We start from the raw sequence: 18327 nt of genomic DNA on the forward strand, positions 1-18327 counted from the left end.
TACCTGTGCCTAGAAGTTGCTGTGGCCCCAGGGGACTATGAGCGGGCACACGATGTGGCAGGATTCCTAGGGGTTAGAGATCCAGATGAAAGAGAACAACAATATGGAACACTAAGCTTGAAATCGGTATGGCACCATTCCCTGTTCTCCATGGCAGCCTGATCTCCACAGCCAGGAAATGTTGAGCCAGTCCAAAAAGGACACAGGTGGCAAATGGGGAACTTAATAAAAATGTGAACTCCTGAACTGTGGAAGATATGTGTTCAGGGTATTGTTACAGGCACACAAGAGAGCAAAGCGGTGACATTGGACAATGTTTATCGAGTAGAGAAATAGCCTGTGGGCTAGAAAAATGTGAGTGGGCAGCTGTCTGAACTCCACTGCAAACCTCCTTTCAGTCAGGAGCCTTCAGAGATGAAAAGTAGGAGACTGGCTGTGGTAGGAGACATTCCTGAGAACTGATGGAAAGGGAATATTTTCCTTTGTAAGAACATTTTTCCACCGTAGCCCTTCAATCACTTCTATAAAAGCAGCCTCCTTGTGCCCCACCCCCTCCTCCACACACACACACACACACACACACACACACCCCTTAGGAAGATGTACGAAGGCAAGTTGTCTACAAATGAAGTGAATCATTCTTTCTCACCAAAAACTAACTATCAGTTGCTTTAGCGAAACTTTTTCTGTGCACACCCAATTTCTTGGTGTCTGGGTGCAAATGGAGTGGCCTCAAGTTGTACTATTGCAGGTCTGTGTAGAGTTCAGCTCTGTGTGGAGTGAGAGCGGAGTTAGTTACCTTCGGAGTGAGGAAGACCTGAGTTGAAACCTTGAGTCATTTACATGCCTCTCTGAGCCTCAGTTTCCTCCTCTGTAGGATGCAGTGGCCACAGTACTTAACCTCACAGTGTGTCTGTGAAGGCTTTGAAAGGACATCGAGAGTTTTGATACTCTAAATCCCTGGATAAATATTTGTTAGTGTTTTTTATCAGGATTTTTTAATGGTTAGAAAATTATGAGAGAAAGTAGGAGAAAGTGAAAAGAACATGCTTTACCATGTAGGGATAATAAAAGGGACAGCGAAAGGACAGTGTCGTTTTTATGAACAACTTTTTGGTTTGATGCACACACACATACAGAATCTGATTTAAAAACAAAAAACAACAACAAAAGACATTATAGCCAAACTCTCCAGACAAAAAAAAATACATAGTCATCACGTTTTCATACAATTCCAGGTTTAGGGATACTCGGAGGGCCCAAATAAATCTCAAAATAAAAGCCCTATAATGTAAAAGAATTCGTGCTCACAAGTCCCATGCCCGCCTCTTGGGAATCCACAGAATCCACCGAAGGCAAGGACATACCATCCCTGAAAATCTTCACCCACACAAATGTTGTCTCCTTCAGAGGACAAATACTCTAACACCATTTTCTCCTGTGTGGTTTTTTTTTTGTTCCAGAGGCCAAAGATGACTTCTGGGAACTGAATGTTGATTGTTTGCAGAGTGTAAGGCTGGAGCTGGAATGCAAGTGTCCACCTGTCCCCTGGCTGGACACACCTCTTTCCCATTGCCTGGAGGGTGTGTCCAGGACGATGGGCCCTGAGGAGCCCAGCTCCGTGCACTGTGTGACTAAGAGAACCAAGGCTGGGTACTAAAGAGGGGGTGGAGGAGAACACAGGCAATTTTCCCATCACCAAATGCTCCTGCTATCCCTTCCCTGTGGGGTGCTGCAGAGATGACACGAGGCAGTGAATTCTTCTCACTCACCAGTGACTTAGCCCTGGGCCCAAATTGGCCCTGAAAAACAGCGACCACACTCCCCAGACCTCAGAACAAAAGACTGTGAGCCTCCATCCTGAAAAATCCTTCAGAAGTGAGACTCAGGGCCCCTTTCTCCATCAATCCATGCTACTTTTTCATGCTCAGTGACTCCATAAGAAAATAACAGCTCAATGGACTAAGGCTAAGAGAAACAGACAGGGTCTGGCTAAGGGTGGGATGGGAGCAGATACTGCTGCTGCCTGCAGAGCATCCGTCATGCGCTCATTCTTCGGGCAAGGCTGGAGGGTCTTGGTTTGGCAGAGAATTGAGCTTCCTGCACTGGAAAAGTGGTCTCACTGCTTCTGCTGAGTGCCAGGTGTTTCCATGATGATTTACATCTCTAAGTCATGGCTTAAAGAGCATTTGTGAAAATGTATGTGTTCTTGTGTCTAAACAGCTCCGAAACCATTACCAACATTATTGGTTCCATTTCATCATCCATACTAGCAGAAAACAGGGGCTTAAGAAAATAGAACACAGGATTGGTAGAAACTGGAAACAAACTGGGCCATGGAATGCCATCCAGAAGGAAGGAGCTGGACGGGGGCTCTCCAGAGAGGCCTGGGGGTTTGAGCTGATGCCATGTAGTTCTTGTGGCTTTTGATGACTTGCTTCTGTCCACTTTCATTCTGGGGTCTGTGAGAATACCTTGTCACCTATTTTAAGATAAATGTCTTCCAAGCATGTCTAGTTTTAATTCTAGTTTCTCTCTTGTTACGTGGAGATTCAGAGATATCCAAACTCTGCGCTGCCACCACTGCTGCTGCCGTTGTTCCAGAGTGATGCTTTTGAACCATGTCAAAAACCCTGAAATGACTTCCCGTTTCAGTCCAGCTCAAGGTTTTCACAATGGCTGACAAGGCCCAGGAGGACCGGTGTCTCCCCCATACCACCACTTCTCTGACCCCCTCTACCATTCTCCTCTTTGCTCCCTCTGCTCCCGCTACACTGACTCCCTTGCTGCTCCTGGAACATGCAAGACATCTGCCCAGCTCTACGCCTTTGCTCTAGCAGTTTTCTCTACCTTGGTCACTGTTCCCTCAGATACGAGCTAAGTTCACCTCTTCCTACTAGGCTTTGAAATCTCCTTCTCAGTGACATCTAGTCTGACCACCTTGTCTAACAGGGCACACTCCCCTCCGACACTCCTGATCTCCTTTTCTCTGTGTTTTTTTCTTTCCGTAGCATTCAACATCTTCTAACACTAAGCATTTTGCTTATTTATTATGCTTAGGTATTGTCTACCTTCCCGTTACTAGGATATAAAATCCATGAAAGCAGGAATGTTAAGTCTGTTTTGTTCTCTTATGTATATCAAGTGCCTGGAACAATGCCTGACAGATGTATCTGCTTAATAAAATGCATGAATGAATAAATAAATGAAACAGCCAAGGGTGTGGTTTGCTCGGAGCCAGCCTCTTGGGAGCTCCTTGGGTGCTGGGTCACCACCTGCATCACGCTCCCTCTCTGGCCCCTCTCGATGCCAAGAGCTGCAAGCCTAGTGTGTACATGAGTACCGAGCACAGCCAGGCAGAGTTTGTCCCTAAGCCTCATGGATTTTCGGAAGACAAGCTGTGTCAGAAACATTCTTTCTAGGACTGCTGAGTTCAGCCCCAGCCAGAAATAGCGCCCCAGCCGTGTGCCTTCTAGCATTTCAGCACATTGCTCCTCATCCCACCGGAACAGCAGAGGAGCCTAGAGACACAACGCCAGGCCTTGAGACGGGGCTCAAAGGTAGGGAAGAGAGGAGAGTGCGACACAATCTCCCTGCCCCTGGGCACCAGCCCAGGCCCAGCTGTGTGCTAGGCTGTTCTAAAGCCTGGAATCTGAGTCAGTGGTGGCCTGGTCCCTTTAGATGGAATTCGTGACTATTGTTTACTTGGTGTTCTCAGCTTAGTCTCCGGGTACAGACGTCACATTGCCCATCTTCTGGCTGTTCCAGCATAACTAATGAAGTCAGGACTGACCGAACAAGCAAAGGCTCAACAGTCTTATCTTCTAAGCAAAATGGCACATGTCAGGGAAGTTGGCCTTCCCTCAAAACGAGAAAGCCTAAGGTGGAGGTCATCTTAACAGGGAACCCTGAACCAAACAGCTTCTCCTAAATTCAGACTAGTCTTGAAAATGCTCCCTGAGCTTGGATGCCTGAAGTATCAGTGTCTAATCAGGAAATTGCAGCCTATTGCCAGGGCTAAGAAAATAGGTAAAAGGTCAAAATTGAGGCCTTTTCCAGCCCTCAGCTTAGGATCTCAGCTCTTTCCTTCAGATTTTATTATTCTGGTGGAATGTGCAAACACAGCAACCAAGATTACCTCCCAGACTATCTACACACTGTCACTGGGTACAATGGTGTCACTGCCCCCACCCCCGGCCTTCACTGTCCTATCTCCAGGGCAGTATAAGAAGCGTGTTTTGCAGCCCTTTCTTTCTTTGTTTGCCCCTCCTCATTCTCAGCTGGTGGGTGGATATTCCTTAACCACTAAAAGTGAATGGCCTTCACATCCATCAGCTTAGAGTGCGCCAAGAATCCTCAAAACACAAGAACCTGGAACTCAGATCCTCTCTCAAGGCTTCCAGCATTCCCTTGAACTTGGTACCAAATATCCAGTGGTCCCCTCACCACGCCAACCAGCCACCAGGGCTCCCAACCCAGATGACAAAGGGACTAGTATGTACGAGGCATGGTACATAGTATGTCTTATTTGTTCCATGTAAGCCCCTTGAGATAAGCACCATTGTTTCTCACATGAGAAAACCGAGTTTGGTGGTTTGAGTGGCTTCATCAAGGTCACGCAGCTCAGAAAAGGCCCCCTCCATGGTTGCTGCCTTTTGAGGTTTTCCAGCAGATGTGTTCACTGTGTTTATGGGTATCAGGGTTGTTTCCCTTTGGGTTTCTGAAATGTTATAGAAATAGGCCTTCCAAAACAGGGAGACCATGCATGTGGCTTTCCCAGAAGAGCTCTGATATCCCATTGTCATTATTAACAGCACCCTCTTCTCACAATTGTCTTCGTTTGAACAATTCACACAGTCACCTTATTGAAAATAGACCAGGAGCAAAGGAGTGAAAATAACTATAAAAATAATTGCTCAAGGCCTCATGAAGGCTTTGATGTTCTCGGGTCTGCCCCACCCTAACTTCTCTCGCCAGCTTTGCCTCAGATGCTCCCTTCCAAACCGCTTTTTGAACAATGCCAGAGCTCTGACCCACAGGACAGGAGGAAATGAGTTTGGAAGATGCCAGAGGGTACGTACTACACCACATGACCTTTCAGTGGATCCCTGCATGCCTGTGAACAAACTAATTCTGCAGGCAGGAGACCCATGTCCTTCCAACCCTAACACATAATGGGCTGTCTCCTGTGGAGGAGAAATCTAAGAGACCACCAAGGTTTTGAATGTCCTGCTAGGGAAGAAAACAAGAATGTCTTTGACCAAAGCTTTTACTCCACATTGGAGCTTCCTCAGAAACTCTCCTCTATCACACGGTGGAATGACACTGTGGAAAGAGCAGATATTTAGAAACCAAAGATCTGAGTTTGTATCTTAGCTTGCCCACTTATTAGCTGGGTGACTTTGGGTAAGTTTCTTAACCTCTCTGAGCTTCAGCTCTCTAACTCATCTGAAAAAGTGGGTATAAGAATGTAATTTGCAATGTAGTTGCCATGTAACTGCAAAATATCAGGTGAGATTATGGGTAAAACGTCTGGCACATGAGAGATGATGATGATGATGGAGGTGAAAGTCGTCTTTCACTGAATGTAACACAGCAGTATTGATCTCTGGGCACACAAGGAACATTCCAGAGGCATAAACTGTAAATGAAATAAGCAATAAGTGCTTCTCAGACAAGAGGAAAGAGTTAAGTTATTTAACCAATTCAAACTAAACTGCGATTTTATTTGGCAACCAATATGAGCTAAGTAAGATAATGAATACTAGGGATTGTAGGGATACACGCAAATGAGTCCATGTCCTTAAGGGTCTCACAGCCAAATGGGGGGGCAGGTTAAAGGGGGACATGTGACACTACTTCACCATGATGTCAGGAAGAGTTTTAAAACACTGTTGGAGCAGAGGATGAGACAGATCAGTTTTGCTTAGGAAGTGAAGGAACCTCTTAGAAGAGTAAGCAAGTAAACGGATTGATCTTTGCTGGTAAGGAAGGATTTCTGGGCATCTGACAGCATATTTAGTTAACATTGTAGGCTGGGAAAACTCAGTTCCATTCTCCCCTCTCCAGAGAAGACAAATTGTTTCGCAAAATGGAGGATAAAGGAGACTCCTTCAGACTCCTCTGCCACTTTCTCATCTGAAGTCAGTGGCCAATTCTAAAATCAACATACATTCTAAGAGGAACAGAGACTGAAACACAGAACTTTGACACAGAAATTAATCAAGACTTGGATAAAAATTCAAGTTACATAAAAATTGTTTTAATTTCAGAGTTCACTTTGAGACATTTAAGGGAAAACAAGGCCTTGTGTCACAAAATAAATACACAAAATATGACTTATCGGAGGTAAAAAGATAAATAGTACTTGAGATCTGTCACTGCTAAGAAATATCAGCCAAGTTCACTGGCTGGAAAGAAGAATTAGTGAATTCGTTCATTAGCCTTCTGCTTCTACTTCCATCCTCAAATCTTATTTAAACTAGTAAATTGGAACTTGTTGGTTAAATAAACAATTGGCTCTGGAAAAGGACAACGAAACAGAAGCATAATTCAGTCTAATCATTCTTCTTGTTTGGATATTAGTTAGTAGGCTATGAGGTGTTTCTATGTCTGTCGATTGATATCTTGTCCATTTTTCCTCCTTTTGCTGTAAGTCAGAAGCAATAGTTCTCAAGCTGGGGAGACATTTGGCAATGGCTGGAGACAGTTTTGATTATCAAAAGGGACGTGGGGGTGGGGTGGGCTACTGGCTGGCATTTAGTGGGTAGAGACCAGGGCTGATGGTAAACATCCTACAATGCACAGGACAATGCCCCAAAGGAAAAATAGTATCCAGCCCAATATCTCAATAAGGCTGAGACTGAGAAACTCTGGAAGAAATCTGGGTAAGTTGAGAAAGGCCTCGCAAAGAAAAATGAAAGAAACAGGATTCACCAAAATATGAAAGGGTATTAGTATAGGCAGGTACTTAAAATCAAAGGTACGACAGCCACTTGAGAAAAGCAGAAGAAAGGGACTGCCCCTGGCTTCCCAGAGTGTAGCCTCCATGGTTACTGCTCAGGTCCTGCAGTGATTATATTTTTAATTAGTGAAATTAACTTTTATGAAGTTTTTTAATAATTAAAAAATAATTATACCACTTATATGTATATTTGTGTGTATATATGTATGTTTGTGTGTATCTATATATCTATACATACACATATATAGCAATTCTCTTTTTATTGAAAATTATGTTGTGAAAACAACTTAAATATCCATCCACGGAGGACTGTTAAAATAAATTATGGTATATATCTTTATATCAGAGTACCTGTATATCCATTAAAAATAATAAAGAAAAATGTATATGGAAACTTGTATTAAAAAAATGTATGTGAAAGCTGGCAGAGATTTGCTTTCAAATACTACAACAAAAATTTAAAAGTGGAAGAATAGATTAAAAATTGGCAAATTCATAATAATTGTTGAAACTGGGTGGAGGTAAGAAAGGTTAAATTTTCTATATGCTAAGTTTAAAGTCTTCTATAATAGAAAGTCAAAAGTAATCATTGGGAAGCCCTCTATGTTCTCATATGGAAATATCTTCAAGATATAAGGTAAATTAAATGACGTGAAGAACAGTGGGGGTGGGGGAGCCACATAGTAGAAAAACAGAATTTTTACATATGCGAGTATTTGAGTAAAGAATCATTCAGTGATATCCAAGAAATGAATTAAAGTGGATCCCTGGGGGCTTGGATAGAGGAGTCAGGGACTGAAAGGGTGTGTTCCTTTTTGTACTTTTGAAGGTTTAGCCATGTGAATGTATTATATATTTAAAAACTTGAATAATAAGAAATAAGAGTTTATCAGACAGAAACCAATCTGCCCTAAAAAATTTGAGACATGTTGTTCATACATACATTCTAGCCTTGAAAAGAACTCATACTGCTTTCACAAAGCTTATCCCATTTATCTTCACAAAAACCCTGAAAAATTAAAAACGGGCACGGTGTGGGAGGAAGCAGGAATTTCAGCCTGATACAGGCTGGGCACCTTGCGAGAAGCAGGAGTTGGGTTTGTTCTCCCTGGTTTGTAGGGGTAGAAAAGGACCAAAGTGTAACAATAGAGAGAGATAGGAAATGCTGTCCGTTAAGTGCATCGGCTAACACAGAAAATTGTCTAAGGAGTCCTCAGACTGTAGCAAATTCCCTATGTCATCTTCACACAAAATATTGGTGGGGCATGCAATTTAACATTTATCTAGCTTAGGCTGTGCTAGGCCCAAAAGTAGACCTGAGTTAAAAAAATAAATAAAATAAAATATAAAATAAAATAAAATACATTCTTAGATACAGCTATCTCTGTGGGGGAGGAAAGGGTTACTTGGCAATATTTTTGAAGACTTAAAATGCTTACATGCTAAAACCCAGAAATTGCACTTGATGGTAACTACATGTGCAAAAGAGGCATCTGTATAAGGGTAATCTTTGCATTCTTGTCTTGCAGTGGCCTAAGTTGGAAATGATCTATGCGTCAATGAATAGGGAGTTAGCTAAGTAAATATATTTCCATATTAGGAAATACCAGGAAGCAATTTGGGAAAAGAAGAAAAGACAACTTGGGAAAACTACATCTAATAAAAGAATAGATTGCTAAAATATATTGGAAAAAATTACATAAAGTTGAAGGATAATCCATACAATATGGTACAGGTGAAGTTTTTTTAAATACTTCATATTTTCCCTGAGTCCATATACGTATATGAAACGTATAGGAAAAGGTCTAAAGGAAAAATAGAAAGTGATACTAATGCTCAATTCCAAGGGATTGGGAAAAGGGATGGTGAAGGGAATGTGGTTGCCTAAGGGGCCGTTAGCCTTCTCTGTAACGTTTTAAATGCTTACAAGGCAAGTGAATGTATGGATGACTTGTCTAGTTAAAATAGTGCTTTTATACTTAAAAGTGGTGGAAAAGAGAAGGCAGCATCTTTGCTCAGAGGGCTCACAATCGTTTAAATGATGTGTTAGAATATGATCCAGTATGATCTGTACAGCAATTGACTAACGATAGCTAATATTTGTTGAGTTCTTATTATGTACCATGGGCTACATATTTATTAAATCCTGACCACTACCCTAAAAATGGGAATGATTATTATCCCTACTTTATAGGTGGGAAAACTGAGGCCCTGGGTGACTTGACCACAAAGCCAGTGAGTATAGAACAGGGATTTGAACACATATGTTTCTGACTCTGGAGTCTTGACTCTTAACCACTTTGCTCCATTTTCCAAGTTTAGAGAGAGCGTAGGTGGTCTATAGAGGTAGAGTTGGGACTTGGAAATATTTGTGAACTTGGTTGGGGTACTGTGGCAGGAGTCCCAGTTATGGCAGACAGGCATACCTACCTACATTACATGTCCCCTAAGAGACCCCTGACTTGGTGTTAGGTGTCAAAGTCCCTCAGTTAAAACCCTCACAGCCTCCTTTGCACATGGGGGTACAGATGACATGGTGCTGACCAATGAGATGCAAGCAGAGGTTTGCAGGAGAGCTTGTAAAGGGACAAACAGAGCTGGTAAGTGACACTTTGGTCCTTTGCCCTTCACCATTCATTCCTTTCTCTTTTCTAGAATACAGAAATAATGCTGGGAGGTGCAAAAGCCATCTTTAGACCACCAGAAGAGCCGCTTATGAAGGATGGTGGAGCAAAAACATTTAAGGAGTTTGGTACATTGATTATACGCTGGCAGCTACCTCTGATTGCTTATTGTGTGAGAAAAATGAACCTCTTTTGGGTTAAGCCCCCAGTTAGGTTCCATGCTGACAAATGCAGTCTAAGGAACACAGGGGGCTCATCCTTGGAAGAACACGGATGCCTGAAAGGCCTTGGCCTAGCCTGGCTTTGAAAATGTAGACGAATTGTTGCTCTACTTCAAGTTCCCCTGCGACTACCAGGCCCAGAGCATGTGCCAGCCACAGCTGGCTGTCAGAGCCCTTAAAGACACAGAAAACAGGGGATGGAGCGAGGGGATCCACGGGGCTTCAGATTCCCTTTAAGCAAAAACACAGGCCAGAAAGAACCAGGCAGAACAGTCAGCTCAAGTTGAATATCTGCAACTTGACTCCAGTGCTTGGGGCTATAGATCCCGTTCTACTAATAGCAGCAGCAAGTGTGACGGGGGAGGGGTGGAGCTCTGGCAGCTGTTTGTTTTGAGCCTGCCAGGGGCAGCTCCTTGAACATTTGTTTCAAACGCAGGCTAGGGAAGGAGACACTTTGGGGGTGGAAAACAGAGTTTAGGAGAAAGTAAAAGAATGGCACACACCCTTGAAATGGAGTATTGATGTCTAAACTATGAGGGTTAGACTCCCCAAGGCATCTTGGTTTTTCCCAGATAGACCAAAACGTCCCCTGATGAGGTTCCCTGAGCTTGACACCCCCTAGGCCTGAGCTCGGCCAAGGGTCAGCAAGACTAGTTAGAGTGTTTGGAAGTCAAAAGGAGGCCGAAGAAGAGACAAGAGTGGCAGCCAGGCACTGACCCTCACCGGAGAGAGCATTCTGAAAAGGAGTCAATTCGTCAGCTCCTCAGAGAGGCCAGGGAGGATGGGGATACGGCCTGGTGGCCAGGTAGTGTAGGGAGCTGGGGTGGACCATCCTTTCCTAAACTCTGCAAGTGAAAGGAAAAAATAAGGTAGTAACTTAACAATATCGTGGAGTTGAGCACAGGAGGAAGGTAGTTCTGTCTTTGCAAAAGAAGTCGCTGGTAGGACTGCAGAGGAACTGAGTGGGAATTGTAGATGGTAGGGGGTGGGGCAGCCATCCTCCTCTGCCACCCCACCTCCAGGGGGCCTACGGTCCTTTGAGCGGTTAGGGTCCTTCATTCTTTTTGGCTTTTAGGATTTCCCAGAGAATATGAACGTCAACGGGACAGTCTTCAAAATCAAAACATTTATAATGTGCAAAGACAGTTATAATGGCAGATGCTAAGTAATCCTTTAAATGGTAGAACTGGAGAGTATGTTCCAGTGATTAAAAAGAGGTCGGAAGCCTAGAAATTGGAAGTGAGAAAGGAATTTGCCTCACCTAATCCCAACCCCTTACTTTATAAAAGAGAAAGTGAAAGCGGAAGGTCAGAGAGAGAGGAAGTGAATCACCCAAGTCACACAGCTAGTTTGGGGATAATAAAAGCAAACACAGTATGTACACCCACTTTACACTCCACATGCATTAATTCATTTAATTTTCACATCAACCCTATGAGACAGATATTCTGACAGGCAAAGCAATTCACCTAAATTTACACAGAAACAGTAAGAGGCTGAGCTTGGGTTTGAACCCACATAATCTGGCTCCAGAGAGTCTGTGCTCCTAACCGCTACTTTTTATTCCTTTAATCCCCTCAGCAGCTTTTCCTCCCCTCCCCCAAGCTACCTCCTCCGTCATCCCCAACCCCCGTGCCTGCCACCTCCTTTCCACCTCAACAGAATGTCCTCACTTCATTCCCCCTCTGATGGCGGGCAGGTGAGAAGTTTGATTCCTTGGTGTGAAAAGAATGGCAGAGGAAGAATAAAGGAGAGAGGCCCACCCTGGAGTCCAGGAAGGGGCTGAGGCCTGAGCCTGCTGCCTGTGTTAAGTTCAAGGGGAGAAATGGCCTTGTCTTCCTGTCTCTTGGTTTGGAGTAGGAAACTGTAATGTGGAGTCCGTGGAGACTTGCTAAGGTGGGGGTGATAAGCCCCAGAAAACGGTATGAAAAATTTTGATCGTAGGCATTTTTCTACATCCCACCACGCTGATGTAAAAGCTGATCTAGAATGAACTAGACTTTTGGCGTTGCCCATTTCAGTATCTCCTGGGATCCTGGGAAAGACAGCTACGATGTAGAGGCAAAAGCACTGGGGCTGCAGTTAAGAGACTAGGGCTCTGCCTCTTTAACTAGCTGTGTGTCCTTAAGCAAAATACTAATTTCCTTTCTTTTCTTCTCACCAGAAGCGGGAGCCACAGATGGGCATATTGTAAACATGACGGAATGAAGAAACACAATATCCAAACAACACTGGTAACAGCACACTGGAGAATATGGGTTATTTACCATCGTGAAAGCATGGCTGAGAGCTGCAGCTCACGGCTGCTGTCCAACATCACAAGAGAATATCTTACTGCCTATTGCTAGCCCCCCAAAAGATCAAACTTCAAAACTCAAAGTACAGGCTCTAGTGAACGCGCATCGCTTTGCACCATCGTAAAGTCAAACAATGATGTCAGTGACCATCTGTACATCACTTCTTGAAGCCTCAGTATCTTTATCTGTTAAGTAACCTACCTCTCCATGGAGAAGAATTGCGAGAATCAGATGAAAACTAGCTGCAAACGCACGCACCCAGCTCTAGCTCGGTATGTCGCTGGCCCTCAGACTGTTGGTCACATCTGAATCTGAGGAAACACGCAGCCCTCCTCTCAGGGATCCCTGAGCAATGGCGAGACAGAGGGTCTTCATGGCCTCACCTGGTTGAAAGAGAGGCTTGAGTTATCTGAACTGAAGCTCATTTCCATAGCAAGCACACTGCTGCTTTTTGGTTTTTACTTTGAAATTTGTTTTTACTTAAAAATTCTATTTTGTCATAACATAAACCTTGTTAAGAAATTAATCTTAAATGCGTTCATTATAAAATACAGTCTCATTAAACATTTAGAAATGTCAGAAAAAAAATCAACCCTAGGTCTATCATTTAATGTTAACATTTAATATATTTTTTCTTCTTTTTAAGTATTTATTTATTTATTTAAGTGTGTTTTTCCAGGACCCATCAGCTCCAAGTCCAGCAGTTGTTTCAATCTAGTTGTGGAGGGCGCAGCTCACAGTGGCCCATGTGGGGATCGAACCGACAACCTTGTTGTTAAACGCACCGTGCTCTACCCAACTGAGCTAACCAGCCTCCCCCCAGTTTTTTCAATGCCTGCTTTTCTTTGTTTTGACTTTGGTAAGATGTTGATAAAAAAACTTTTTAAATTAGGTTTTGCTTGCTCATAGGACAAAATTGTAAATACAAATTATATACATAGATATCTATAGACCTATCTATAGATATCTATATATATATAGAGGGAGAGACTTTGATTTATTTGAAGGAATTGACTCACATGATTGGGGAAGTCTGGTGAGTCAGAATCTGACGGGATAGGCCAGCAGGCTGGAGATTCAAGGAAGAGTTGCCGTTTGAGCCATAGCAGAATTCCTTCTTGCTCAGGGGAAGTAATCTTTAAGGCCTTCAACAGATTAAGGCCAACCTACATCATTAAGGGTAAAATGATTTACTCAAAATCCACCAATTTAAATGTTAACCGCACCCAAAAACTCCTCCACAGAAACATTTGACCCAATATCTAAGCACGTGGTCTGGCCTAGTTGATGCAAAAAATTAACACTTTGTAAAAGCTTTTTATAAATGAAAGCTATGAGGAGCAAATGGAGCTCTGAATAAGTTGCTTCTCATGTATTAGCAGCATTTGTATAAAGCTTTGTGGAAACCATTTCAGGTACTCAACCTTGAGCAAGGTTAGCTTAACCCTAGGAGGGGTTTTTCTAGTAGTTTGTAGCAGTGTGTGTGGAGCAGATTTACTCTCTGGAGTTAGCAAGCACGCAGCTTTTGTGTAGATGATATGATGGGAATGGGGGCAAGTATTTCAGATGGAGACTGTGGTGAGGGGTTAAATCATGACTTCCTTTGGTGGGGTCACATGACTTGAAGGAACCAGGTGGGTCAATGACATCCTGACTGTACCTCTTAAGGAGATAATAAGATATTCTTCTGTGTTTCTCTAGATCAGGTCCTCTGGAAAGCCTGCCAGCCGAACTCTGATACTGACCAAGTTCCATCACCCTCGGGTGAGGCTTCAGGCGGCCAAGGCAATGAAGGAAATTAAAACTCTGGCCAGTGGAGAAAGACTTCAGGCAAAGGAGAGGATGTGAGTTAGAGCCATGAGCCCTGCTATTTCTATCTTCTCAGAGATTAACAATCTGGCTGGCAGGCATCTCTATCAAGAGAAATTAGCAGAGCATGAGAGCCAATAGGTCATATGGGTTTGACGAAGGCAGGGCTCCACCCCCGCCCCACCTCCCAACTCGTGTCATCAGCAACCTTAGTCATGCCCGGCCTAAGATAGAGGTGTCCTAGAGCCGTAGCAGGAAAGGTCAGTGGATGTAAATAGCCGTGGCATCCACAGCGACTTTCCTGGCCTGAGAAAGGAAACCCAAGCCATGAAGGATGACGTGCTGATGGCGCTCCATGGTGGCAGGGACAGAAAGGGAGTCTCACAAGCATTCGTTAGACATCGGCTTTGTTCCCGACTCATGTGCTTTGGCACGTCCACATGACGGCCTTCCTTAGTCCTGAAGGCTGTACATCATTATAACCACGTTACAGGTGATGAAACAGCTCAGCAAGATTAAGTGATTTGCCCAAAGGTGATAGGATTAGGCATCTCTCCTTCATTGACGAGGTGCCATCATAGACTTAGTGCCATGGTGCTAAAAAGTATAGGCTGTCTTTCGGAAATGTTCATAAATGCATGATTTTTTTTAAAACTCCAAACTATAGAGAAAAGCAATCAAATAATTCCCTCCTATCCATGTCTCCAATAAGTGACTACTTTCAGTACTTGTAAGCATTTCTAGGAATAGTCTATGAATATAACCATATAAGCATTTATATGTATTTATGCTAAAATACAATTCTTTTGCCCCTTAACAAGATAGCTCCAATTTCCCAATCAGTACACGCCTTCATTATTGTTAATAGCTGCATAATACAGATTATGGGCCATACTTATCTAACCCATTGGTTCCAATAATTTGCTAATATAAACAATGGGACAATGATATTTCCTGCACATGTTTTTATCCACAGATGCAAGCATATACATTCCTACCAGGAGGTTTGCTAGGACAAAAGGATTTGTGCCTTGGAAATAATGATTTGCCAAATTGCCCTCCCAAAAGGACCCCAATTGACACTTCCACTGATGTGGTCTGACAGTGATTGCATGATGCCAGAAAGCCTCAGAATCTTTCTGTGCTGTATCTGACAGAACCAGCGCCCACACCCAGGACTTCTGTTTAAGTCCAGTATTTGTTTATTTTTCCTTTTATGCAAAAGTTACCTTCTACATAGACATGGTCTAAAGGGGGTGGGAGAAAGAATTTAAATGAAATAGATAGTGTCTTTATCTTTGCAACTTAGCTCCTAGGAATAAAGAAAGCAATAGAAACATTTGACCAAATCACTGAACAACCCAGACTCCAAAGACCAGCCCCATTTTTGAGCCTCACAAGTCCAGGGCTTGCATGGAGCTACTTTAAAATGTTACTTTCTCTCCATCGGATTTCCTCAGTGCCCTCCCTGGCTGGGACTGTCTGGCTGGCAGTGTTTCACTCTGTGGGTTCAGGAAGCTTTGCCTGCCTTCCCTAAAGTCTGTTCTCCGAGAGAAAGGGACTTTGTGTCCATTCACCATACTGGTTTGCAAGATGAAGAAGGTTCCCAGAGCATTTTGTTAATTCATGCCATAAAAATAGAAGGGGAACTGCAGGAAAACACCTTCCTACAAAGACTTCTTAAATAATTCTTAAAATGATTTTACTTGGCATGGAATTCTGTGAACATGAACATCTTTACAAGTGGCATGCCCAACACGTAGTAGCAGGAAAAACTCTGCTTAGCACTTTATGGAAGTTATCTCATTACTCTTAATAATATAATGCTATGTTAATCCCATTCTACTGCTGACAAAAATTAGGCATGGAGACAAAGTAAATTGCCAAGATCCCATACTAGATAAGTAACGGGACCTGAAATTAACCTAGGCCTTCCATCTAATTCTATATCACAAACTCTTTCTAGTACATAATAAAAGTTACAATTATAAGGAATATACATAACACACAATAAAGAGATTAGCATGGTAATGTTATGCTAATTATGATACCTGTGATGAAAGAAATCCTAAAATTGATGTGACAGAATAGAGGACAGAATAGAGGGTTAAGGGAAGGCTTCTCTGAGAAGGTGACAGGTGAGCTGAGACCTATAAGAATTAGACAGCTCTGCTTGGAACTTGAAGAAGATCCTTTTTCCACTGAAGAAACAGAATACTCAAAGGTCACCATCTTAAGGGCACTCAGGTCTGAGATTAAGTTGTAAAAAAACAGGAAGTGTCTAGATCAATGCTGGGCTTAATAGACCAAAAAAAAAAAGACGCTTGAATTTCATTACAACAATGGGAAACCATTAAAAAGTTTTAAAAGAGATGGGACACAATCCAATATAGGTTTTTGAAACATTGCTCTTGCTACTGTTGGGAAAGACATTCATTAGAGCTCAGGGTTGAAGGAGAAAAAACATTTGCAAGGCAGAAGTAGAAGTACAAGTGAGAGATGACAGTCACTTGGACTAGTAATATGATGGAGATTAAAATAGAAGGATTCAAAATACATTTGTAAATAAAACACAGGATTTGCTGATGAACGAACCAGATGGGGCGAGAGCATGCTCTCAGGGAAAATTCCCCCCTACCCTTCTTTAGTTCTTATGGCTAGACTAGTTAGAAAATAAATTTGACACAAGACTGGATTAATAGGAGAAAAATCGCAATTGAATACATGCTCATGGGAGAATCACAATATGATGCTGAGATCATAAAATGAGGCTCAAAGAAATGATGGAACTAGGCATCTTTTTATACTTTTTAGACAAACAAATTTGTGAGAAATTGACAGGACAAAGAAAGTTAGTGCTCATTAGAAAAGAATCTAAGCAAGGTTTGGGCTTAGGTAGTAAATTAGTAAAGGCATTACAAGGTTTGTTTACACATGTTTTTTCAACTCCGGATTTTATAATTCTTGTGATTAGGCTGTCTCTTAGCCCTCAGGAGCAGGGAGGGCACTTTTCACAGAGAGATTTATTTCCTGCATTTAGAGATGGAGTCAGAGAGCTCCTCCACTTCTGCAGCTTCTCAGGTGATTTAATTTCAAAATAAACAACATATTATTGAAGAGGAGGAGCCAGTGAAAGAGATTGAAAAGGAGAGACCAGGTGAAATGTGGGAGGTACAGATGGGCCAAAAACTCAGAGATAGCTGAGAACCTACGTGCTCTGCAGTCATATCCAACTGGCCCTAAAGGATATCTTGGGGCTGCCTACCCTGCGCCCTGCCCCGAATGAAAAGGAAGAATCAAGATTAGTTGCTAGGTTGGGGCAACAGTGGACCAAGCCAGAGAGATGGGAAGGAAGAATCTTAGAAAAGGTACTCTGAAATAAAAGGCTCTATTGGCCATATTTAAGTTTTAGATTCCTGTTAGACAGCTAGATGGGGTTATCGAGTATGTAGTTGTATGTAGAAGTCTAGAGCTCAAGGGAGAGACCTCGCCTGGAAATAATAATCGGGACATAAAGACTGAGAGTTACTCAGGGAGAAATGTACATTAAAAAAAAGAGTCTAGGATGGAGCCCTAGAAACTCCAAAATGTAGAGGTTGGAGCCAGTCAAGGGAGAAGGAGGAGAAGCCAGTGAAAGAGATTGCAAAGGAGAGACCAGGTGAGATGTGGGAAGCACTGAGGGCCCGAGAACTCAGATATCGGAACCCAAGTGCTCTGGACTCATATACCCAGCTGGCCGTGAAGGAAAGCCTAGTCATGAAGGTGCTGGTCAAGGCAATGACATGGAAGGAGTAAGTTAGAACGACAGAGAGGCTGCCAATTGCAGGCCTGGAGTTCCAGAGAGCACAGTGCAAGGGTCAGGTGTGGGGAAGGAATAAATTGGTCCCCATTAGGGGATCTGCAGAGCAGCACAGATATGGAACACCTGTGCTAAAAAGGCTGCGGTTTGAAGCTCCAGCTGGATTGAAAAAAAATAGGGAGGGGGGCTTGATGGAATTATTGCTGGCTAATAAATCAATTCAAAGTATGGTCCAGAATACTCTTCAGGCCTCAGCAAGGAGACTAGGCTTTGCAGGAACAGGTTCCCTTGCACAGCTTGAGGTAATAGAGTCCTCACTCTCCAAGTACGGAAAATTACTCGTAATGAGTTTAAGTTGATGACCGATGGAGAAAGAACCCAGGTCCTTAGAATGCAACATCAGGGCTTTGCTCGGCACTCTGAAGCCAATAGGCATTTCTTGAACTTGGTTAGGAACAATCATCTGAGACGGTTCTTAACCGCCATACATTCTCCCTCCTCTGGAGATTATTACGTAGTGAGATCTACGGTGGGGTACCCGATTCAGGAAGTTTTGCTTTTCCCCTTACTGACTTGTGGGAAGAAAGTAGTCCTAGGAACACAGAACTCCTTA

At 43.0% G+C, this 18327-nt stretch overlaps 1 long non-coding RNA gene across 1 annotated transcript in view; it reads left to right on the top strand.

The window, feature by feature from the left end:
- LOC141569335 (uncharacterized) overlaps positions 1–12458 on the top strand; it is a 31967-nt gene extending 19509 nt beyond the window's left edge. Inside the window, exons 3-4 of the long non-coding RNA XR_012492862.2 lie at positions 9620–9760; positions 11974–12458. This is a non-coding gene — a long non-coding RNA (uncharacterized LOC141569335). The remainder of the gene's footprint in view (positions 1–9619; positions 9761–11973) is intronic.
- Positions 12459–18327: the final 5869 nt, after the last annotated feature.

Source organism: Rhinolophus sinicus, chromosome 11 (assembly GCF_057876585.1).
Source record: "Rhinolophus sinicus isolate RSI-liver-muscle chromosome 11, RSI-T2T, whole genome shotgun sequence".
NCBI lineage: Eukaryota > Metazoa > Chordata > Mammalia > Chiroptera > Rhinolophidae > Rhinolophus > Rhinolophus sinicus.